Source organism: Lissotriton vulgaris, chromosome 11 (genome assembly GCF_964263255.1).
Source record: "Lissotriton vulgaris chromosome 11, aLisVul1.2, whole genome shotgun sequence".
Lineage (NCBI taxonomy): Eukaryota > Metazoa > Chordata > Amphibia > Caudata > Salamandridae > Lissotriton > Lissotriton vulgaris.
In genome coordinates, this window is record NC_141699.1 from 598,587,461 (window position 1) to 598,612,834 (window position 25,374).

A 25,374-nucleotide genomic window follows, 5' to 3' on the forward strand; every position below is an offset into this window, starting at 1 on the left:
TATGGAAGAATGATGGTATCACGAAATGTGCTGAACGTTTGGTGAAGAATTGTATGGTGTGCATGATGTACAATCCTGGCAAAGGAACCCCAACTCCCCCTGGCAGTTTTGCTCCCCCTTCGTATCCCTTTGAGGTGATTCAATTGGACTTCATCCATATGGAGAGATGCAACAACCTGAAATACGTTTTAGTGGTGGTTTGCGCATTCTCTCGATGGATCGAGGCCTATCCTCTCAAAGACAATACTGCTTTGTCTACTGCGAAAATCCTACTGAAGGAATATTTTCCTCGGTATGGAATGCCTAGAGTCGTGTGGTCAGATAACGGAAGTGAGTTTGTGGGTAGTGTAATGAAGAGTGTGTGTAAGGGCCTTGGAATTAATCAGAAATTCCATAGCGCCAATCATCCCCAGTCAGCTGGTTTGGTTGAAGGGTACAACGGCACCCTTAAACTAAAACTAGCGAAGATTCAGGCTACGACTGGTCTTTCGTGGCCTGACGCTTTACCTTTAGCATTACTGTCAACTAGGGCGACTGTACACTCCCGAGTAGGGCTTAGTCCCTATGAAATAGTGTTCGGCCGTCCTGCGAATGTGTGGGGGGTTCCTAGGCCAGGAATGTTTTCTGATCTTGAGTACCCAATGTTGATCGATTATCTACATGACTTGACTGCTAAACTGAGGTTAATTCACCAACAGGTTTACGACGCACTGCCGACACAGACGGAGGGTCCAGGCCACCAGCTCCAGCCCGGAGACTGGGTGGTGACGAGAAATTTTTCACGCAAAAACAACCTAGACCCGAGGTTCACCGGACCCTATCAAGTGCTCCTGGCCACGAGGACTGCCGTTCGTCTCGAGGGACGTAAGAATTGGGTGCATGCCACCCACACTAAACGAGTCCCTGTTCCTTTGCCGGCAGACCCGTGGGTAAGGAGGGGCATTGCGTCAGCGGAAACAGAAACATTGCCGGCGTTTGTACCTTTTAGCGACGCACAGCCTGTTGGAGAATCCTCAGCGCAGCAGAAAGACACTGTTGAACAATTAGCATCGAAAGACTCAAGACCAGAACACCCAACTGATCAGCAGGACGCTGTCTCTTCAACGGATCCTTTGTTTGACGAGCAGACACGTTCTGGGAAAACCCGATACTTTTTGCGATCTCGCACTAAGGACAAATAAAAGATCTTGTTTTGTTGTATTGACGACTGCATTATCCCGTTTTCCGTGATCAGTTTTGAACCTTCGTATTTCTGTAAATATTCCTGTATATATATATATTGAGCTTCATTCCTTGTACTTTTTGCTTCCACAGCTGAGAGACTTTGTTTTTGCATACATACATTGTGCATTAAAGGCCGTAGGGCCGCGCGCGTACTTCCTTCTGGATAGTAGGTCTTGACGCTAGGTTAAAGACCGTCGGTTCCTGGGAACTCCTAGGGATTGACTATTGCTACACAGAACGAAGTGCGTCAAGAAACGTTGCGGACGGTCGTAGGGAATGCCATTCTCGAAGCTGAATGATTTGGAGGGAGCTCAGGTTCATCGATTCAAGCTGCAGCAACTCAGTCGTACCAAATGTTTTATATTCCAACTGTTTGTATTGTTTCTGACTGCTTCTGCACTTTTGGCGGGTGGGGTGTATTACATGATGTCTTACTTCTTACCTGCTACACCTACTCCTACTCCTGACCCTAAACTTACCTCTACTGTTTCTCCCCATTCCTTTCATATGTTACCGGAACACGAGCAGGCTAGACGTGTAGAATTCCGCAACAATTCCTTTATTCAGCTCCTTCATCAGCATCAGTTAGTGGTTAACACTACTAATTGTTGGGTGTGTGGGTTGATGCCACATACTACGGATAAGGGAATTCCATATCTGGTGTTACCGTATAGTTCCCAAGGGTCAGCTCGAGCATTTCAAACAATGTTTCGAAGCGCACTGGGTTTCCACCCCATTCGAGAACCACGTTCCCCCTACTCTGGTCCTACCTCGTATCAAAAACCTTTGTCGATAGCAATAGAGGATTTAGATAGTGATATCTATGATCCCTCGCTTATTCCTGAAGAAGAGATACAAGCCTATAGGGTCCTAAGTAGAGGTGAATATAGTGCGTTCACTAGCGAAAAGCAGCTTAAAAGCTCGCCTCCGATATGGGTCGTACCCCACACTGGTAATTTTTGTCTCATGGGTCGTGGCCGACGATCGCAAGCCCGACTTGGAGCAAGTGCTTGCACTGAAAATTACATTCTGCCAATGTCCTCGTCCCCTGTGTTCCTGGCTGCCAAGGGTACATACTTTATCTGCTATGATCGTGCATATGCATGGTTGCCCGCCGACTTCATGGGCTCATGCTTCATTGCAAATCTGTTGCCTCCGACGTTTACCGTAGATGCCGATTATCATAAGACTAGAATTGTGCGAGGCGTAATTAGCGAAGAGGATACTGCCGGTCAAGAGGCAGGAGACTTTTTCAAGGGTCTCCTCCCGTTTTGGGGACCTATGGTTAATAGTAGGAACCTGAGACAGTTGACTCGAGTGGTGGAATCAACAGCTAATATTACTGCCAGTGCTCTTGGTAATATCACCACTGAACTTCAGGCGGAGAGACTTATGACGTTACAAAACCGTATGGTTTTAGATGTCATCTTAGCAGATCGAGGTGGGGTATGTAAGGTGATCCATTCGAGCTGCTGCATTTTTATTCCAGATAATGCTCCTACTGTCTATCAAGCCATCTCGAGGTTACATAAGATCTCCGAATCCATACACGTGGATGTAGGGGATTGGACGTTACTTGGATGGTTTTGGGGCCTGATGTCGACTTGGGGTTGGAAGATTCTGATGATCATCGGGGTCGTTGTGGTGTTCCTGTTCACGTGTTGCCTTTGTGTGCAGTGTGGTCCTGCCTTATGTGGCCTCTGTGCTACAACGTGTATAAGACAACCACCTGTTACCAAGGGGACTCGATTGGACAGAGCTATGCTACAGCAACATCTCGATGGTTTGATGAATATCGAATATGATTCCGACTAGTGCTTGCCTACATGAGGGCAAAAGGAGCGTCTGAGGTTCCGTGACAATTGTAAGTGGTGCTTTCGACTCGCACGAATATGGTCGAGTCTGGTATCTATGAACCGCAAATGACGAGTTTAGTAAGTGTGCGCAGTTTCGCTGTGCTAGCTTAAACCGTTCGTTTGTTAGGTGGGTTTTTCATCTGTACCCACGGGTTCCATCTTAGATACGGCATCCATTTTGTCTCTTGCCCTCAAGTAGCCAGCGAACGGACGCTGTCCGCTTCGCGACCCTGGGACTCCCAAGATATTTGCGGAAGACACATGTCCTTTGTAAGTGTCTTTTATGACGAGGGGGATGTTACTGTAAGGCAGATGGCGCCGTTCAAGGCTCATCTTGCTGCACGGACTTATTGTCTCAGCCGTGCATCTCATTAGGCACGTCCCTTTGATGCCTGTATCTCGTGTTTCCCGATACCTCCCCTTTTACACCCTTTCCGATCTCCCCACTGTCTCCGTCTTCCCCTGCACCTGTCTTTGTTCCTACTTCGATCTATTTTACTACCGATTGGAATGCACTAATGTTGGGAAGATGGGTTTTTACAGTTGGGAACCGCCAAATGTTTCCGCACTAATGTTCCGGACCTCATATGTTTCAAAGTGACCAAAGCGACCCCTCTGGGGGATGATGGTGGGAACTGAGTTGTAAACTTTTGTATACCATGTTGTCCTATGGGTAAAAACTGTATAAAAGGAGCGATCCACAGAACCAATTTGAAGCAGTCTCCCCAAGTTGCACGTGGTGTACTTGTCGTGACTTCTGTGTTCCCTGCAGTAAATAAACCTTGAATCTTTGACGCCGAAGGAAGTGTCCCGTGTCTCTGTGATTCGTACGCCGGAGCAGGTTACCCACGAAGGTTTCAGGTGTTGTGCCCTGGCACCGCTGGGTCTTAAAGAACCCAGTCCTTCACCATATCTCCTTTAGAATTGGGTGGGGACCTCTTCCTAGCACTACCAGACTGCATTGAAGGGCACATTTGGTGCACTCCCTAATTTACCAGTTTTGCCCAGTTCAGGATCCCTTGGCTCCCGCTCTAAATCACACAAATGACAGGGGAGTGCCCCCCCTCCCACTCCCACCCCCACTCTTCGTCTGGCTCCTCTCTAGGGAGGTGTCCAGAGTGCCTACAGGTGGCCACTCCATTCTCCCATGTTGAATCTTGGCCCCTGGGAGCATCTGACTGGCTAGGACAGCTGGGTAGCATCCCTGACCTCCTCTGATTTACAGGTCACCACAGAAAAGGTCCTTACCCTTTTTAGGCTTACTTAAGGGCTCCCCCTGAGGGTTGGTCCTTCGATTCGCCCCAACAACAACTTCAAGATCTGACTGCCTGTCATCTGAAAACTGTCCAAAGACTCTTCTGCTGGTGTACACTGGAACTTTGCTGTTCTGTGAGCCAGGACCAAAGACAAGACTGCTTTGGTGGGAAGATTCCTGCTGCACACAGATCCCTGTACTGGGGTGAATGTATGACATTGTTCTGCATTCTGTCCATCAACTGTTATTTTTGCTGTTGTGACACATCCAACTGTGGGGCTGTGTTCAGCACGACACTGAGGTTCTAGTCTGCTTTGGGGGGGGGACTGGGCTCTTTCCCCTGTCCCTGTGGCTCATCCCCTGTTTGGGAGACTGGGTTTTTTTCCCCTGTCGCGGCGATTGTCCCCTGTCGGGGTTTTGGCTTCGCCTGAGCTGGGGAGGTCCTCTCTCAGACCCTCCTTCCCCTTGGGTATAGCTAGGGTATCTATTCTACGTTAAGAAATCTGCGGCTAGTAGTCTCTATTAGATGTACGATTTACTTTCCTTCGGTAACGATATATCTGGTAGAGAAGATTCTAGCCGCAGATTCCTTCACAGCCCGCCCTTCCTCCCCGTTCTGCGAGGGCCCTCTTGGTCTTCTGCACTCGTTTGTCTCCGGGTGGTTGTCCTTCACAAGTGCCTTTTCTTACTCCTCCTTCGGGGGAGGCTCGCTTTGTTGTTGCTCCATTCTTGGCTTTTATAGGCATTTCTGCGCCCCTTCACCCTGGTCTCCAGTGTGGGGTTCGCTCGTGCTCTTCTTCCCTTTGTTGCTTGCACTTCTAACTCTTGGCAGCCCTTGGACTGTATCCTCGCTGACGTCACGAACGCGGGCGACGTCAGGGCTGAGTCAGGTGGTGCCGTCCCACAGCGCGTAGGGATGCTGTGGCAAAAAAGTTTTCCGGATCCAGTTTCACGCCTGACGATAATTCTACGTTAAGGAATCTGCGGCTAGAATCATCTCTACCAGATACATAGTTACCGAAGGTAACTCGTACGTATGGATGGTATGGCCTGTCATTGTATTGTGTAGCATAGTATGGAAGGGTATGGCCTTTCATTGTATTGTATGTGTGGTATTGGTTCGCGTGTCATGGCTTGTCACAGTAGGGTATGATGTTGCCCTTGTATAGTATGGTATGACTATGATATGTCCTGCCATTGTATTGTGTTGTTTGCTGTAGTGCAGTCTGTTATTATATTGTATTGCATAGTATGTCCTGTCATTGTATGGTTTGGTATGGTATGTCAATCTATTGTATGGCCTATCATTTCACAGTATGGTTTGCTCTATTTTTGTAAAGTATGGTATAACTATGGTATGACCTGTCGCTGTATCATATGGTCTGGCTTTGTAGTAGTACCTGCCTTTGTACTGTATACTAAGTATGGTATGTATGGCCTGCCTTTGTACGGTACGGCATGTCAATGTATAATATGATAATGCATGGAATGTCCTAGTATGGTATGGCATGGCATGACCCACACTGCACAATATGGTATGTTCTGTCATTGTATAGTATGGTATGGCCTGGTGAAGTAAGGTCTACAATTGTATTCTGTAGCATGGTATAGCATGTACAGCCTGTTATTGTATGGTGTAGCATGTCAATGAAGAGTACAGTATGGCCTGTTGTATAGTATGATATGGCATGGAGAAGCCTATCACTGCATGGTATGGCCTCTCATTGTATATCATGGTATGGTGTAATGAAATACTTTTTTTTGGATGATCACCCCCCATATTTTTCAAACTGCACCCACTGAAAGTTTTGCTGATTTTTGGATAGCCTCTGACTCCTGTCGAGAACCAAGGGTGATATCAGACCTCTGGACTTTGTCTGTCCACTGACGTCAGACCCACCAGCAGAACTGAGCTGCAGATGATCCCACCGTCGAGCCCATCACCAAAAAAAGACACAGAAAAGCTTCTAAGTGCAAAGGTATATGTTTGAACAAGATGAACTCGGCCCCTGTATCCGACCGCTGCTCTATTGTAGTCTGCATGAAACTTTGAGTTTGGCTCTGACCCTCATGTTCGAGGCTCATAGATTACCACTACTAGTAAAATGCATTGATTTCTAAAACTTTTTGAGTGAATTGAAGTAAACCATGATTTATGAAAACCTTTGAAAAATCATAACTAGTTCCTTTTATAACATTTTTGTCGTTTTGGTGTCAATTTATAAAAATAGTATTTATTTTAATAATTTGGAATTTCTATTGTGCTGTTACTTTATTATTAACTGTTTTAGTACTGATATATACTTACACATGTTCCTTTTAAGATAAGCCTGACTGCTGTGTGCCACAGCTACCCAGGAGTGAGCTAAGGTTTAAATTAAAGTAACCTAATTAGACCTGATACAGACAAATGGCTATATGACTTGGGGAGGTTTGACATCCACATTAAGTAATAATACACTTTCTCACATATGTTATGGACTGGTATTCCACTGTATGATATGCTATGGCCTGCTACAGTATGGTATGGCCAGTCATTGTATTGTGTAGTATGGTATGGTATTCATTGTGTAATATAGTACGAACGGCATTGTAGTGTATAGTATGGTATGCATTGTATGGTACGGTATGTCTTGTCACTGTATAGTATGGTCTGCATTTATATAGTATAGAATGGTATGGTATGGTACTGTATAGCCTGTCATTGTATAACATTGTATGTTATTGCCTCCCACTGTACAGTATGGCCTGTTATTGTATAATATGTTATTGTATGGTATAGCCTGCAATTGTAAGTATAGCATTGTATGGAATGGTATAGTATAGCCTGTTATTGTATGGTATTATTTGGTGTGGTATGGCCTTTTATTGTATAGTATGGTCTTGTCTGTCATTGTATAGTACAGTATGACTTTGATATGACCTGTTGTATGGAAATTTTTGGTGTAGTATGGCTTGTCACTGTATAGCATAGTATGGTATGTGTGGCCTGTCACAGTATGGTATGTTAATGTATCGTATAGTATGGTTGGTCATTGCATAATACGGTATGTTCTGTCATTGTATAGCATGCTATGACTATGATATTGCCTGCTGTATAGCATGGGCTGGTGTAGTAAGGCCTGCCATTGTACTGTGAAGCATAGTATGGCATGTCGTATGTTTTGTATGGCATATCAATGTATAGTATGGTATGGTATGGCTTGTCATTGTACAGTATGGCTTGTCATTGTAAGGTATAGGCTATCTTGGTTTGGTATGGCCTGTCATTGTATAGAATGGTATGGCCTGTCATTGAATAGTGTGGCATGGGAACACAAGGACTATCGCAGTGTGATCAATGGCCTGTCATTGAACGGCATGTCATGTTATTGTATAGTATTGTCTGCTATTTCCTTATAGTATGGTATTGCCTGTCATTGTATATCATGGTATAGCTGTCATTGTACAGCATGGTATGTTCCAGTCGGTCATTGTATGATATGGGATGGTATGGCCTGTCATTGTATAGTATGGTATGGAATGTTATGTCCTGTCATTGTATGGTATGGTATGTTCTGTCATTGTACAGAATGGTATTGTAAGATATGGCCGATCATTGTATAGCATGGTATGATAGCATGGTCTGTCATTGTATAGTGTGTTAAGGCCTGTCATTTGATAGTATGGTATGGCATGACCTGTCATTGTATAGCAGGGCATGGTATGCCATAGTATGGTATGGACTGTCACTGTATAATATGGTATGGCATTTCATTGCATGGTATGACTTGTCATGGTATGGTTTGGTATGGCCTGTCATTGTTTAGCATGGCATTGTCTTGTACGGTATGATATGATATGACATTGCATAGTCTGGCCTGTAATTATACAGTACTTCATTGAATAATATGGTATGGCCTGTTATTGTATAGTTTGTCGTTTGTATGTTATAGTGTTGTATGGTATAGTATGGCCTTCCATGGCACGGTACGGCTTGTCATTGTAAAGTATGGTATTGCCTGCCATTGTAAAGGATGTTATTTTGGGGGCTGTCATTGTATAGTACGATATGGTATGGCCTGTCATTTTATCATATGGTCTGTCATTGTATGGTATGGAATGGTTTGTTGTATAATAGGGTATATCTGAAAGAAACACGTTAGTGTTAGATTCCTTACCTTAGAATATCCCCAGGCGTCAGTCTGGATCCGGAAACTTTTGCGTAGCAGTACCCTTGCGCGTCGGTAGGCGTCGTCTACAGGCGTCCCCTGCGGCTCCGCGTCCGTCGTCGGCGTTGTGCGCCGTGATGACGTCGCTGGAGTACATAGACGCCGCCTCCGCGCGCTGACGTCAGTTCTTCTTTTTTCCGCGCCAGTGGACGCAGATCTGAAGAGCGGTACCCGGTCTTTTGACCAAGTTTATTACAACTTATATCTATCTTTTGTGCCTGGTAGGATGCCCGGTTTCAAAAACTGTGACGGTTGTGACCGCACGATGTCGGTCACGGACCATCACCGACTCTGTCTCCGGTGCCTGGGCCCCGACCACGACGTCGACTCCTGTGTCGATTGCCGGGCTCTGACTAACAAAGCTAGGCGGGAGCGGTCCCGCAAGCTACTCGAGCTCCGGGTGTCGGCCCCACGTCGAGAACGGTCTCGGTCCGGCCGGAGGTCCAGGGAGCGTTCGAGGGAGCGGTCGCGGAGCCGCGCCGGGCGCTCCGGAAGTCGACATCACTCGTCGAGTTCGTCAGGTAAGAAACACAAGAAGTCGGGACGTCGTCATCGTACCCCCGACTCCTCCCGACGCTCGCGCGATGCGGCCGGGGGTTCGGGTGACCCCGACCCTACGACTCCGCGGGAGTTGCCGGCGCGGCCTGCCCCATACCCTCAGGTCCCTGGGCAAGGTGCGACGCCTGAGGAGATAGAGGCGTTCCTCATGGCCATGAGGGCCCTGTCTCCTCCGGAGGGTTCTATGGCGCCTACGGGCCCAGTGAACCCGTCCGGGGGCCCTAGCGGTTCAGCTGAACCTGCCTCGACGCCGTCGGGTGCTCCGGCCCCGGCGCCACCGACGGCGCCGATCCCGGCACCGCTAGGGCCTTCGGGGTCGGCGCCGGATGGACGTCCAACCACTTCGGCGCCGCTCCCATCGGGGTTGCCCCCGACGCCCCCCCCGCGCGACGCCGGTTCCTCTGTGCCGGCTTCGGGCGGCACCGGGGCTCCGGCGCCGGCTCCGGGCGGCGCCGTCCCCATACCCTCACCGAATCCGGACGCGGAGTCGGACCGGCGTCGCTCGACGCCGATGGGGCCTGTCGACCCCGTGGAGCCGGTCTACATGGTTGACACCGACTATGGTGATGATGTGGAGTACGGTGAGGGCTGGGAGGGGTCTGAGGACCCTCTGTCACGTGAGTGCCAGTATGACATGGACTGGACAGGTGATTTGGGGGACGCCAGTGGTTTGGATGACTCTCTTAACCCTGGTTTTGTCTCTCCTCCTTCCGTGGCATCGGAGGAGGGAGCTGCTTATTCAGTGGTGTTGATGAGGGCTGCCAAGGCCTTAAACCTTGAGCTCCCCGTCGCGGCCGTGAGGCCTAACATCCTCACTGAGGTCTTCAAACCGCGGTCATGCCCACAGGAGCCTCTGCTGCCGTTTAACAAAGCCTTATCAGACGTTCTGTTGGGCACGTGGTCCAGGCCCTCTTCAGGTGCGCCTGTTGATCGGAACGTGGCCAGACGCCACCGTCCTTGTCCGGACGACCCCAAGTTCCTGTCCACCCACCCCACCCCTGAGAGTCTGGTGATCCAGGCCTCTACCTCCCAGTCCGCATTCCCGTCGGCCCCGCCCGACCGGGAATCCAAGAGGTATGACCAGTATGGCAAGAAGGTCTTCTCGTCCCTGAGTTTAGGACTGCGGTCTTGCAACACCGCTTGCCTCTTGGGCCGCTACACCCACTCTGTGTGGGATACGGTCGCGGAACTGCTGCCAGAATGCCCCATGGAGGTGCGGGCAAAACTCGGCAAAGCTGTAGCTGAAGGCCGAGATGCAGCTAGATATTCTATTCGATGTGGTCTTGATACGACCGACTCGCTAGGCAGAGCGATGTCCACGACGGTGGCGATTCGTCGCCACGCCTGGTTGAGATCCGCCAACTTTTCGGCAGATGTCCAGAATACTTTGATGGACATGCCGTTCGATGGCTGTCACCTGTTTGGTGACAAGGCGGACCACGCGCTGGAACGCTTCAAGGACTCCAGGGTCACAGCAAAGTCCTTGGGTCTCTCGACCCAGCGCCAGCAAACGGGTTCGTTTCGCTCCTTTCGTGGCCACGGAAGGGGCGTCCCCACACGTGCTGCCAGCCACGCACCGCAGCAATCATTTCAACGCGGTGGCGGCCGTGGAAACCGCCGTGGTGGCGGTCGGGGTCAACGGCGGGGTCAGGCCACATCCCCCCCGCAGCATCTGCCTCAAAATCCTCCTAGTCCGTGCTTTCAGGCCCACGTGACGCCAGTGGGTGGCAGGGTTCGCCATCACCACGCCCGCTGGTGCACGATCACATCGTACAGGTGGGTGCTGCAAATCGTCCGAAGGGGCTACTCCCTCCCCTTCGAGACCACTCCTCCAGCCATGCCACCGCAGAACCACTGTGTGTCGGGGGACCACTTGCAACTTCTGCAGGAGGAAGTTACGGCCCTCTTGGCCAAGGGGGCCATCGAGCGCGTTCCTGGGCCAGAAGTAGGACGTGGTTGCTATTCCCACTACTTTCTGGTACCCAAGAAGGACAAAGGGGGCCTAATTCCTATCTTGGATCTCAGGAACGTCAACGGCTTCCTCCGGAAGGAGAAGTTCAAGATGTTGACTTTGGCTCAGGTCTTGGCTGCTCTAGACCCGCAAGACTGGATGGTAGCGTTGGACTTGCAGGATGCGTATTTTCACATCCCTGTCCTGCCGGCCCACCGGCGTTACCTGCGGTTCACGGTAGGCCAGGAGCACTTTCAGTTTATCGTGCTCCCCTTCGGCCTTACCAGCGCCCCACGGGTGTTCACAAAAGTGTTGGCGGTGGTCGCAGCCCATCTGCGCAGGTTAGGGGTTTCAGTCTTCCCCTACCTAGACGACTGGTTGTTGAAGGCGGGCTCGCCCCAGACAGTCGTCCACCACCTCCAGATGATGGCAGACCTCTTGCACGGCCTGGGGTTCTCCATCAATGTGCCAAAATCACACCTGTGTCCCTCTCAAAAGCTCATTTTCATCGGAGCGGTTCTGGACTCGGCGCAGTTCCGGGTTTATCCTCCGGAACGGCGGGTCCGGGACATTCAGGCTTGGATTCCCATCTTTCAGCCGCTATCCCGGGTTTCGGTCAGGTTGACGCTGCGGCTTCTGGGGCTGATGGCTTCCTGCATCCTTCTGGTGCATCACGCCCGGTGGCGGATGCGGGCTCTGCAGTGGGACCTGAAGTTTCAGTGGGCCCAGCATCAGGGCAACTTGTCCGACCACGTCTTGATCTCGGAGGGCACTGCGAGACAATTGCAGTGGTGGCTTACGGACCGCGATTGGGTCAGAGGCAGATCCCTCTCCCTTCCCCAACCGGAGCATGTTGTCGTGACGGACGCGTCCCTCCAGGGCTGGGGAGGCCACTTGGGAGAGGCGGAGATCAGAGGCATCTGGTCTCCGGCGGAGTCCCGGCTCCATATCAACCTGTTGGAGCTGCGGGCGATTCGTCTAGCACTGAAGGCATTCCTCCCCTTTGTCAACGGGAGTGTAGTGCAGGTGTTCACAGACAACACCACCGCCATGTGGTACTGCAACAAACAAGGCGGGGTGGGGTCGTGGACCCTTTGCCAGGAGGCTCTGCGCCTCTGGCAGTGGCTGGAACGTCAGGGGGTGACTCTGACGGTTCAACTCCTGGCAGGTTCTCTGAACGCCAGGGCGGACGAACTCAGCCGTCCGTGCTCGATGGATCACGAATGGCGTCTGAACTCGGACGTGGCGCAAGGCCTCTTTCAGAAATGGGGAGAGCCTTGGTTAGATCTATTCGCCACAGAAGGGAACGTGCAATGTCATCAGTTCTGCGCGTTGGAGTTTCCAAGACGGCACTCGCACGGCGACGCCTTTTGGCGCGAGTGGAGTTGCGGTCTGTTATACGCCTTTCCGCCTATACCACTTCTGCCCAGAGTGCTGAAGAAGATCAGGCGCGACCGGGCCCAAGTCATCCTTGTGGCTCCGGACTGGGCTCGAAGGTACTGGCATCCCGAGCTACTCAGCATGTCAGTCGGTCCCCCGATCCGCCTGCCCCTTCAGGAGGACCTTCTGTCGCAGCAACAGGGGACGGTCCTCCACCCGAACCTGTCCAGTCTCCACCTCCATGCTTGGAGATTGAGCGGCGGCAGTTGAGGCCATTTGACTTGCCTCCTGAAGTCTGTGATGTAATTCTGGCAGCCAGGCGTCCGTCCACGAAGTCGGTATACGCCTGTCGGTAGAACAGATTTGTGGCATGGTGCACAGCAAAGGCTGTGGATCCTCTCTCTGCCCCTCTTTCCGAGGTTCTTCTGTTTCTTCTCTCTCTTGCCCAGCAGGGCTCTGCTCTGGACTATCAAGGGCTACCTTTCGGCCCTTTCAGCCTTTCTCAGGCTTCCTGATCAGCCTTCTTTGTTCAAGTCCCCTATTGTAACGAGATTCTTGAAGGGCATCACACACATGTATCCTCCTGTTCCGTTTGTGATGCCTCAGTGGGACTTGAACCTGGTTCTAACCTTTTTGATGTGTGCTCCCTTTGAGCCCCTTCATTCTTGCCCTCTCTGTCTTCTGGCTTTAAAGACGGCTTTCCTGGTTGCCATCACCTCTGCCAGGAGAGTGAGTTAGCTCCAGGCTCTTTCTGTCCAACCTCCTTTCTTGTCCATCCATCCTGACAAGGTGGTTCTGAGGACTAGACCTTCTTTCCTGCCCAAAGTAGTTTCTGCTTTCCACATCGGGCAGTCCATCACCCTCCCTTCCTTCTTCCCGCCTCCGCATCCTTCAAAGGATGAAGAGCGGCTCCATCGTCTGGACCCAAAACGTGCGCTTTCATTTTACATGGATCGCACACGCCAGTTCCGGGTGGATGACCAACTGTTTGTTGGCTACGTGGGTGCGAAGAACGGACGGTCGGTCTGTAAACGGACCATCTCTCGATGGGTCGTTCTCTGCATCAAAGCGTGCTACTCTTTGGCTTGGAAGGAGCCTCCTGTTGGGCTGAGGGCCCATTCCACTCGGGCCACGGCGGCTACTACTGCCCTGGGCCGGGAAGTCCCCTTGCAGGACATTTGCCAAGCGGCTACGTGGGCCTCGCTGCACACTTTTGCGAGGCACTACTGCCTGGACAGTCAAGTCCGGAGGGATGGCTTCTTTGGCCGTTCTGTCCTCCAGGACTTTCTGGTATAGTATTGTATTGGTTCGCAGACCCACCACCGGGGTTGGTATTGCTAGGGTATCTATTCTAAGGTAAGGAATCTAACACTAACGTGTTTCTTTCAGATGAACAAGTTACTTACCTTCGGTAACAATATATCTGTAAGAAACATCTGAAAGAGACACGTTAGTGATAGATTCCTTACCTTAGAATATCCCCAGGCGTCAGACTGGATCCGGAAATTTTTGCGTAGCAATACCCCTGCGCGCTGTTAGGCGTCGTCTGCGGCTCCGCGTCCGTCGTCGGCGTCGTGAGCGCCGGGATGACGTCATCGGAGTATATAGACGGCGCCCATGCGCGCTGACGTCAGTTCTTCTTTTTTCCGCGCCAGCTAGCGCAGATCCGGAAGAAGCTCTACCCCCAGTCACTTTTTGACTGAAAACTTTTTGATCTTTTTGATCCTCTACTTAGTCGATTCTCGACTATCGGTGCCAGGGATGCCCGGGTTCAAGCCTTGCTCGAAGTGCGGCCGACTCATGTCGGTCACGGACCCCCATCGCCGGTGCCTGAAGTGCTTAGGCCTCGACCACGACGATCGAACCTGTGACGACTGCCGGGCCCTGACGTCGAAGGCTAGGCGGGAGCGGTCCCGCAAGCGTCTCGAGCTGAGGCAGTCGGCCCCGCGCCGCTCCAGGTCCCGGTCCCGGTCCCACGGGAGGTCGAGGGACAGGTCGCGAGGTCGGAGTCATCGACGCTCCGGGAGTGGTCACCGATCGTCTGGATCCAAGTCCTCAGGTAAGAGGCATGAGAGGTCGGAGCGCCACCATCGGTCCTCCGACCCGCCCCGACGCTCGCTCGATGCGGCCGGGGGTTCGGGCGACACCGCCCACGCGGCTCCGCGGGAGTCGCAAGCGTCGCCGCCTGCCCCACACCTTCGGGTCCCTGGGCACGGCGCGTCGCAGGAGGAGGTCGAGAGGTACCTCATGGCCATGAGGGCCCTCCCTCCTCAGTCGGTTCCCGTGGCGCCTTCGGGCCGATCGGCTCCGTCTGGAGGTCCTTCCGGGTCGGGCGCTTCGGCCCCGACGACGTCGGGTGCTTCGGGCCCGGCGCCGCTGGCGACTTCGGTCCCGGCGCCGCGCGACCTCGCTGGATCCGGCTCCGGATCCGGGACCTCGCCGGTCGACCTTACGACCTCACCGGCGCCGTCCCTTCAGGTGTCGTCCCCGGCAGCCGTAGTGGTTGCCGACCCCAATGCTTCCTACGGTCCGCCTCAGGCGTCGGAGGGGCGCCGCTGGGCGCCGATTCCGTCGGCCATCGGAGAATTCTATCTCCACGAGGAGGCCCTGGCTGTTCATCCTGGTCTCCAGGAGCTGGGTGACGAGGAGCAATGGGAGGGGTCCGAGGACCCTCTGGCACGTGATTGCCAGTCACATCAGGACTGGACATATGAGCTTGGGGAGGCCAGTGGTATTGACACCTCGCCAGACACTGGATTTACATCGCCCCCGACTGTGGCTTCGGAGGCGGGTTCTGCTTACAGCGTAGTGTTGACGAAGGCAGCTAAGGCCCTAAACCTTGAGCTCCCCGTCGCGGCCGTGAGGACTAATCTCCTCACTGAGGTGCTCAAACAGCAGTCCGGCTCCGCGGAGCCCCTTCTGCCGTTCAATGAGGCCTTGTGTGACGTTCTGCTGGGCACTTGGTCCAAGCCCGCCACAGGTCCCCCTGTGGATAGGAACGTGGCCAGACGCTACCGCCCGGCACCGGGCGACCCTTGCTTTTTGTCCACCCACCCCACCCCCGAGAGCCTGGTCATCCAGGCCTCCACTTCCCAGACCGCATTCCCGACGGCCCCGCCCGATCGGGAATCCAAGAGATATGAGCAGTTCGGGAAGAAGGTCTTCTCGTCTGTGAGCCTAGGGCTCCGGTCAGTCAACACCAACTGTCTCTTGGGCCGCTACACCCACACTCTGTGGGACACGGTTGCGGAGGTGCTGCCACAATGCTCTGAGGAGGTCAGGGCTAAACTCAGCCAAACCCTTGCGGACGGCCGAGATGCGGCACGATTTTCCATCCGGTGTGGGCTGGATACCACGGACTCACTGGGCAGGGCGATGGCAACGACGGTGGCGGTTCGACGCCACGCCTGGTTGAGGTCCGCCAATTTCTCGGCCGATGTCCAGGCCACTCTCCTGGACATGCCGTTTGATGGCCGTCGCCTCTTCGGCGACAAGGCAGACCATGCGCTGGAACGTTTTAAGGACTCCAGGGCCACGGCCAAGTCCTTGGGCCTTGCGGCCCCACGCCAGCAATCGGGTGCCTTTCGCTCCTTTCGTGGCCACGGAAGGGGCGCCCCACCACGGACCGTCAGCCACGCGCCGCAGAATGTTCAGCAACGCGGTGGCGGCCGTGGGAACCGCCGTGGCGGTGGTCGGGGCCAGCGGCGAGGCCAGTCCACACCTCCCTCAGCAGCCCCCGCCTCAAAACCTTCCTAGTCCGAGTTTTCAGGCCCATGTGACGCCTGTGGGAGGCAGGGTTCGCCATCACCTCTCCCACTGGCATACAGTCACTTCGGACAGGTGGGTGCTGCAAATTGTCCGAAGGGGTTTCTCCCTCCCCTTCGAGTCTTCCCCTCCATCCATGCCACCTCAATGCCACCGTGTGTCGGGGGATCACTTGCGACTTCTGCAAGGGGAAGTTTCGGCCCTCTTGGCCAAGAGGGCCATCGAGCGCGTTCCTGGGCCAGAAGTAGGACGTGGCTGTTACTCCCACTACTTTCTGGTACCCAAGAAGGGCAAAGGGGGCCTACGCCCTATCTTGGATCTGCGGAACGTGAACGGCTTCCTCCGTACGGAGAAGTTCAAGATGCTCACTTTGGCTCAGGTCCTGGCTGCCCTGGACCCAGGAGACTGGATGGTAGCGTTGGACTTGCAGGACGCCTATTTCCACATCCCCGTCCTGCCGGCCCACCGGCGTTACCTGCGGTTCACGGTAGGCCACGAGCACTTTCAGTTTACCGTGCTCCCCTTCGGCCTTACCAGCGCCCCACGGGTGTTCACGAAGGTGATGGCGGTGGTCGCAGCCCATCTGCGCAGGCAAGGGGTGTCAGTCTTCCCCTACCTCGACGACTGGTTGTTGAAGGCGGGCTCGCCCCAGACAGTCGTCAGCCACCTCCAGACTACGGCCGACCTCCTGCACTTGCTGGGGTTCTCCATCAATGTGCCGAAGTCACACCTGTGTCCCTCTCAGAAGCTCCTTTTCATCGGAGCGGTTCTCGACTCGGCGCAGTTTCGGGTTTACCCACCCGAGCAGCGGGTTCGGGATATTCAGGCTCTGATTCCTGTCTTCGGGCCGTTATCCCGGGTCTCGGTCAGGTTGACGCTGCGGCTTCTGGGACTGATGGCCTCCTGCATCCTTCTGGTGCGTCACGCCAGGTGGCGGATGCGGGCTCTGCAGTGGGACCTGAAGTTTCAGTGGGCCCAGCATCAGGGCAACCTGTCCGATCATGTCCTGATCTCGGAGGGCACTGCGAGACAACTGCAGTGGTGGCTCACGGACCGCGACTGGGTCAGTGGCAGACCTCTCTCTCTACCCCAGCCGGAGCACGTAGTTGTGACGGACGCGTCCCTCCAGGGCTGGGGAGGCCACATGGGAGAGGCGGAGATCAGAGGCCTCTGGTCTCCGGCGGAGTCCCGGCTCCACATCAACCTTCTGGAGCTGCGGGCGATTCGTCTTGCACTGAAGGCATTCCTCCCCTCTGTCAGGGGGAGCGTGGTGCAAGTGTTCACCGACAACACCACCGCCATGTGGTACTGCAACAAACAGGGCGGTGTGGGGTCGTGGACCCTTTGCCAGGAGGCTCTGCGCCTCTGGCAGTGGCTGGAACATCAGGGCGTGACTCTGGTGGTTCAACACCTGGCAGGTTCTCTGAATGCCAGGGCGGACGAACTCAGCCGCCGGTGCATGATGGATCACGAATGGCGTCTGAACTCGGACGTGGCGCAAGGTCTCTTTCGACAGTGGGGAGAGCCTTGGTTAGATCTATTCGCCACAGAAGAGAACGCGCAATGTCAGCAGTTCTGCGCGTTGGAGTTTCCAAGGCGGCACTCGCTCGGAGACGCTTTTCGTCGCGAGTGGAGCTGCGGCCTGTTGTACGCCTTTCCGCCTATACCACTTCTGCCCAGAGTGCTGAAGAAGATCAAGCGCGACCGGGCCCAGGTTATCCTTGTGGCTCCGGACTGGGCTCGAAGATACTGGTATCCCGAGCTACTCAGCATGTCAGTCGATCCCCCGATTCGTCTGCCTCTTCGGGAGGACCTTCTGTCGCAGCAGCAGGGGACGGTCCTGCACCCGAACCTGTCCAGTCTCCACCTACAAGCTTGGAGATTGAGCGGCGGCAGTTGAGGCCATTTGACTTGCCTCCCGAAGTCTGTGACATCATTCTGGCAGCCAGGCGTCCCTCCACTAAGTCGGTATACGCCTGCCGGTGGAATAGATTTGTGGCATGGTGCGCAGCAAAGGCTGTGGATCCCCTCTCTGCACCCCTTTCGGAAGTGCTGCTCTTTCTTCTTTCCCTTGCCCAGCAGGGCTCTGCTCTGGGCACTCTTAAAGGGTATCTCTCTGCTCTTTCAGCCTTCTTGAGGCTACCTGATCAGCCTTCTTTGTTCAAGTCCCCTATAGTGAGTAGATTTCTGAAGGGCATCACACACATGTTCCCTCCTGTTCCCTTCGTGATGCCCCAGTGGGACTTGAACCTTGTTCTCACCTATCTGATGTGTGCTCCCTTTGAGCCACTTCATAACTGTCCTCTTCGCCTCCTTACGCTGAAGACGGCCTTCCTGGTTGCCATCACCTCTGCCAGGAGAGTGAGTGAGCTCCAGGCTCTTTCTTCTTCTCCGCCTTTCCTGTCTGTTCACCCTGATAAGGTGGTGTTGCGTACACGACCTTCCTTTCTGCCCAAGGTTGTCACGGCCTTCCACATCGGGCAGTCCATCACCTTGCCCACCTTCTTTCCGCCTCCGCATCCCTCGAAAGAGGAGGAGAGGCTCCACCGTCTGGATCCAAAACGTGCGCTCTCCTACTACTTGGACCGCACTCGCCAATTCCGGGTGGATGACCAACTCTTCGTTGGTTACGTGGGCGCGAAGAAGGGAAAGGCTGTACACAAGAGGACCATCTCCAGGTGGATCATCTTGTGCATCCAAGCATGCTACTCCATGGCGAGGAAGGAGCCCCCGGCTGGATTGCGGGCTCACTCCACTCGGGCCACGGCAACGACAACTGCCCTGGGCCGCGGTGTCCCCCTGCAGGACATCTGTCAGGCAGCCACGTGGGCCTCGCTGCACACGTTCGCAAGACACTACTGCCTGGACAGTCAAGTCCGGAGGGATGGCTTCTTTGGCCGTTCCGTCCTCCAGGACTTTCTGGTGTGATATTGGTTCGCAGACCCACCACCGCGGGGTTGGTATTGCTGGGGTATCTATTCTAAGGTAAGGAATCTATCACTAACGTGTCTCTTTCAGATGCACAAGTTACTACTTGTGTAACGATATATCTGTAAGAGACATTAGTTAGTGATAGATTCCTTACCGCCCTCCCATCCTCCCCGTTCTGCGAACCGATATTTAGGGTTAAGGTCATCCCCTTTCAGGGCCCTAGTTTCATGGCACCAGTGTTAGTTCTATCATGGCTCTGCGTATCTGGCGCGGAAAAGCTGTGTTATCAGAACTGACGTCAGCGCGCATGGGCGCCGTCTATATACTCCGATGACGTCATCCCGGCGCTCACGACGCCGACGACGGACGCGGAGCCGCAGACGACGCCTAACAGCGCGCAGGGGTATTGCTACGCAAAAATTTCCGGATCCAGTCTGACGCCTGGGGATATTCTAAGGTAAGGAATCTATCACTAACTAATGTCTCTTACAGATATATCGTTACACAAGTAGTAACTTGTGCATTAGTTAGTGTTAGATTCCTTACCGAACCCACCCATCCTCCCCGTTCTGCGAACTGATACCTAGGGTTAAGGACATCCCTTTCAGGGCCCTAGTTTCAAATGGCACCAGTGTTGGTTCTCTCATGGCTCTGCGTCTTCTGGCGCGGAAAAGCTGTGTACAAAGAACTGACGTCAGCGCGCGGAGGCGGCGTCTATGTACTCCAGCGACGTCATCACGGCGCACGACGCCGACGACGGACGCGGAGCCGCAGGGGACGCCTGCAGACGACGCATACCGACGCGCAAGGGTACTGCTACGCAAAAGTTTCCGGATCCAGACTGACGCCTGGGGATATTCTAAGGTAAGGAATCTAACACTAACTAATGTTTCTTACAGATATATCGTTACCGAAGGTAAGTAACTTGTTCGATGTGACTATGTTATTGTAGGAAATAAGATCTTTTTGGTATACATACCCCCACTGTTTTGGCCTGGTATCAGTGTGTTGTGACTGTAATTCACTGGGCTCCTGCTATCCAGGACCCCAGTGGCAGTGATCTCTCCTCTAAATTGAATGGTAAGTACTTGTAATCCCACAATTGGCATACAGAGGTACCATTGTAAGTCCCTGGTATATGGTACTGAGGTACCCAGGGCATAGGTACACTAGGGGTCTCCTATGGGCTGCAGCATATATTATTCCACCCATGGACGCCCATGCAAACTGGGTATGCAGAGCTGCCATTACAGTCTGCGTGAAACGGTGCTGGCACCTTTCACTTTGGATATATGGTTACCCTTATATCCCAGTCACTGCACTTTAACCTATAAGTCACCCCTAAGGTAGACCCTTCAGTCCAAGGGCAGGGTGCATGGTTCGAAGTGTGTGGGTACCCCTGCATGAGCAGAGATACCCCTTGGTATCAAACATGTTGGAATCATGCAACCACTCTGATTCCAGTGTTATTTCTATGACAAAATGTACTGGGGGACTCCTTAGAGGACGCTTCCAATACCTACCTGTGTAGTCTTACAAGGTCTGACTGCCAGCCCACGATGCCTTAGGCAGTTTTCTCCCTCCCCCCCCCCCCCCCCTTCCGCTGATGAGCTTAACTCTGACAGGGGAAGCTGAACAATGGATCTCCTGTGAAAGAGAGGTGTGACCATATCTCCTTTAGAATATGAAGACCTCTTCCTAGCACTACCAGACTGCATTGAAGGGCACATTTGGTGTACTCCCTAATTGACCAGTTTTGCCCAGTTCAGGATCCCTTGGCTCCCGCTCTAAATCACACAAATGACAGGGGAGTGTCCCCCCCTTCCCCTCCCACTCCCACTCCCACCCCCACCCTTCATCTGGCTCTTCACAGCTACTCCTTGCAAGTTCTAGTTTTCAAGGACCTAAATACTAACACTAAAGGTTGCCTGGACACAGTGCCTCACCATAGGTGGATACTATATACTGAGCCAGCCTCCTACAGTTACACCCTGTCATTGTACTGTATGGTCTGTCATTAGATAGTATGTTATGGCCTGTTTTGTGGTTTGGGCGGTCGTTGTATAGTATGATATGGTATAGCCTCCCACTGAACAGCATGGTATGGGACAGTTTGAATTGTTATTGTATGGCCTGCCAATATATTGAATAGTATGGCCAGTCATTGTATAATACGGTATGGCCTGTCATTGAATAGTATGTCCCTTATTGTATACCCATGTTATTGCTTGTCACAGTGTGGCTTGTCATTGTATTTTATGGTATGGTCTGTCATTGTATTTTATGGTAAGGGCTGAGAGCTCGTTCCACCACAGCCAAGGTTGCTACCACTGCGTTGGCATGCGGAGTGCCTGTTTTCGTTATCTGCCAAGCCACAATGTTGGCATCTGTACACACATTCATGACACACTACTGCCTTGACAACTAGGTCTGTTGGGAGGGGCATATAACTGTTTCAGGTCTGCAGGACTTTTTTAATGTTAGCCATTCCCCAGACCCACTAATTTTGTGAGGTACTGCTTTGGAATCTATGTTAAAGGTAAGGAATCTGCGGATAGAAGTATCTTTCAGAAGAGCAAGTTACTCACCTTCTGTAGCGTTCTTTCTGGTAGATACTCTAACTGCTGATTCCTCACCACCTTCCTTCCTCCCTGTTCTCTGGACTGGCCTCTATTGCTATCTACAAAGGTCCCAATTTGGAAATCTACACACTGATATTAACTGATTATTGCTGGGCTCCGCGTTTGAGGGTGTAGACAGAGGCAAAAAAGAAACTGACATCCGCACGCAGGGGTGGCGTCTATTTGTGGCTCCATTTGTCACTTCCGTGGTGGAATGAAGTTGGTGCAGAGCCACAAAAAGCCTCCTTCTGGGGAGCAGGAGCAATGCTGTTAAAATATTCAGGATCCAGTCTGGCACCTCAGGTATTGTAAAGGAGAGGAATCTGCAATTTGATAAAGTATCCACCCAAAAAGATTGTTACTGAAAGCAAGTAACTTGTTTGTTTCACTGGTAGACCAGCTAAAACAAATGAAAAGGCTCAGCCAGCTCTCAGTGTGCCAAGGGACATTAATTGAGATGTTAACTGTGACAAAAGTCAAATAGAAGCTGGCAACATATACAGCAGTGATTATTACTGAATGGGGACTGAGACTATATAAACATTAAGGGGTAATATAAAAAGGAAACCATCAGAAAAAGCTATAATTTTAGCAAGTCAAAATATTACAGATCTACACTAAGTCAAGTCTTAAATTTACCACCCAAAACACATTTTCAAACTTCTTTACAGTAACATTATAAAAAAACACTCAGTAAGACTGAAAACCTAAATGGAACAACATAATATCAATGCAAGAAATAGGAGTCCCACCATAGAGGCTGGTTATGTCTTATTGCAGAGGCTGATCCAGGGTGATTCCCATCGACTGGTAAATCTCCTTCAGAATGAGTAGTGCAGTATCCTCTGATTCCCTGTTATGAACGAAAAAATGTAATGTCTATAAGAGAATGCTGAATCCACAGTTTTTTTTAATCAGACTTCACTCTACCTGCCCACTCACTCTTAAGCAATTCTCCGATAACTAGTATCTTTTCAAAAACATTCTTCCAGGTTAAAGAAGCCCCTTGTAAGAAGTAGGAGATTAAGGTACTTTCTGGCGAGTGATTAGACCATCAGCTTCTACATTTAAAAAAAAAATCATTTTTATTAACATTTTGCACATTATTAATGAAACATAACGTCAGAGCAGTGCTCATGTTGCAAGTGGTAGAAGAAAGAAAAGTGAGTGTCAATAGCACGATGCACAGTACCCAATAGTAACAGGAAAAACAAAGATGTAAGTTATTGTGGGTATTTCCAACCCTGAGTCACTTAAGGTTCCACATTTTAAGGGCTAAGTAACACATCCTCGTTAGAAAAGCACATTTCTTTAACACAATACAATGAACTATCAAATAGATTGAATTAATGAACAAGTTACTTACCTTCAGTAACGATAGATCTGTAAGAAACATAGGTTAGTCATATATTTCTTACCTTAGAATTACCCCCAGCTGTTTTTCATCAGCAGTACCTCTGCACGTCGGAAGGTGGGGTCAGTTGACTTCGCGTCCGTCGTTGGCGTTGTGGTCGCCGGGATGACGTTGCGGTAGCTACTAAGACGCCACCCTCGTGCGCTGACATCAGTTCTGTACACTGCTTTCTGCGCCAGAGACGCAGAGCCATGCAAGACACTGACCACTGGTGCACAAAACTAGGGCTCTGAAAGGGTGACCATAACCCTAGAAATCAGTTTGCAGAATGGGGAAGATGAGTGGGGCGGTGAGGAATCTATAACTAACCTATGTTTCTTACAGATGGAAAATGCTTCTTGGCATGTAGAGCTGCAGAGTTACACACTATACATAGATGGCCACCTTGTGTTGGGCCCGGATGTTTGCAGTTTGTTTTGTTGTTGAAAAGTCTTTGGACGTCTCGGGATAGGTGACTCCTCCTTTGGATGATACTGCGCATGGGCATCGGCTCCATCCCCAGATTGTTTTTCGCCAGTAGGGAAGTGAAGCAGCTGTACAAGAGGTAGTGATGTCCATGTGATTTGTATCTAATTAAGATAATACTGGAACAGATATGGGTAGCTGGGGAGGCGGGTGGGCGTGTGTAACTCTGCAGCTCTACATGCCAAGAACAGATGCTTACTGGTAAATAGCATTTTCCCGTTCGAGGCATATGAGCTGCAGATTACACACTATGCATAGATTGTATAGCAGTACCTACACCTAGCGGCGACCACCAGTATCTGTTGCAGTTGTTTGAAACAGTGTTTTTAGTTAAGCCTGCCCCACAGTAGCTTGTTGTTTAGTTTGCACATCTACACAGTAATGCTTTGTGAATGTGTGCGGTGTAAGCCATGTAGCTGCTTTGCATATATCATCTAAGGGAATGTTCCCTAAGAATGCCATTGAAGCTCCTATTTTCCTTGTAGAATGGGCTTTTGGAGGAATTGTTAATGTACGTTTGGCTTTGTGGTAACCTATTTCTATGCATTTAACAATCCAACTAGCGATCCCTGATTTTGATATGGGGTTGCCTTTATCTGGTGATGAAAAGAACACAAAAGTTGTTTTGTTTTATGAAAAGTTTGCGTCTTTTCGATATAGTACAGTAATGCTCTTTTGACATCTAAGGTGTGTGTAGCTCTTTCTGCGACGGTTTGAGGCTGCGAGAAAAATACGGGCAGCTCAACTGATTGGTTTAAATGGAATGGTGAAATGACTTTATGTAGTTGAGCTTATGTAAATGGAAGGAATTCAGGATTAGTACGAAGGACCACTTTGTTATGATGCATTTGCAGAAAAGGTTCTTGAATGGTAAATGCTTGTAGTTCACTAACCCATCTGAGAAAAGTAATTGCTACTAGGAAAGCTATTTTCCAGGTTAGGAATTGCAATTCACATTTATGTAATGGTTCAAAGGGAGGTCCCATTAATCTTGTGAGAACAATGTTTAAGTTCCACACTGGTGCAGGTGGCGTTCTGGGAGGAATTATTCTTTTGAGTCCTTCCATGAAAGCTTTTATAGCTGGTACTCTAAATAGAGATAGAAGTCTATTTTGTAAGTATGCTGCAATGGCAGCGAGGTGTAGTCTGATAGATGTAGAGGCTAAATTACACTTTTGAAGGTGTAATAGATATCCTATGATGTGTTGAATAGACACGTCTAAAGGATTTATTCGGTTGTTTTGGCAGTATATGACAAACCGTTTCCACTTAGCAGCATAACATGCTCTAGTAGTGGGACGTCTAGCTTCTTTGATAATGTTCATACATTCTGGAGGAAGGTTGAGGTAACCAAACTCTATGACCCCAGGAGCCAGATCGCTAGGTTGAGCTGAGCTGGGTCTGGTGTTTGATCTCTCCATGGTTCTGTGTTAATAGGCGTGGATATAGGTTGAGTTTTTGGTGTGGTACTACAAACATCTGCCACAGCGTGGTGTAACACCGTTGTCTGGCCCAAGTTGGAGCGACTAGAATGAGCGTCAAGGAATGTTGTTGTAGTTTGCGTACCACTAACAGAAGTAGTGGTAGAGGAGGAAAAGATTACGCAAATAGTTTTTTTTTAAATAAATCTTTTTATCATTTTCAAAACAAAGAAGGAAATAGACATATCAGGTGCCATACATTCAGACATAATAATAAGGCGAGTAGGCTTAAAAACAAGATAGATGTGAGCAACGGAAAACA

The 25,374-nt window shown here is 51.3% G+C and overlaps 1 long non-coding RNA gene across 1 annotated transcript in view; it reads right to left on the reverse strand.

The window, feature by feature from the left end:
* The window catches only part of LOC147683205 (uncharacterized), a 174,335-nt gene that overhangs the window by 77,126 nt on the left and 71,835 nt on the right, over window positions 1–25,374 (reverse strand). The window contains exon 2 of the long non-coding RNA XR_015300929.1: window positions 22,505–22,605. This is a non-coding gene — a long non-coding RNA (uncharacterized LOC147683205). The remainder of the gene's footprint in view (window positions 1–22,504; window positions 22,606–25,374) is intronic.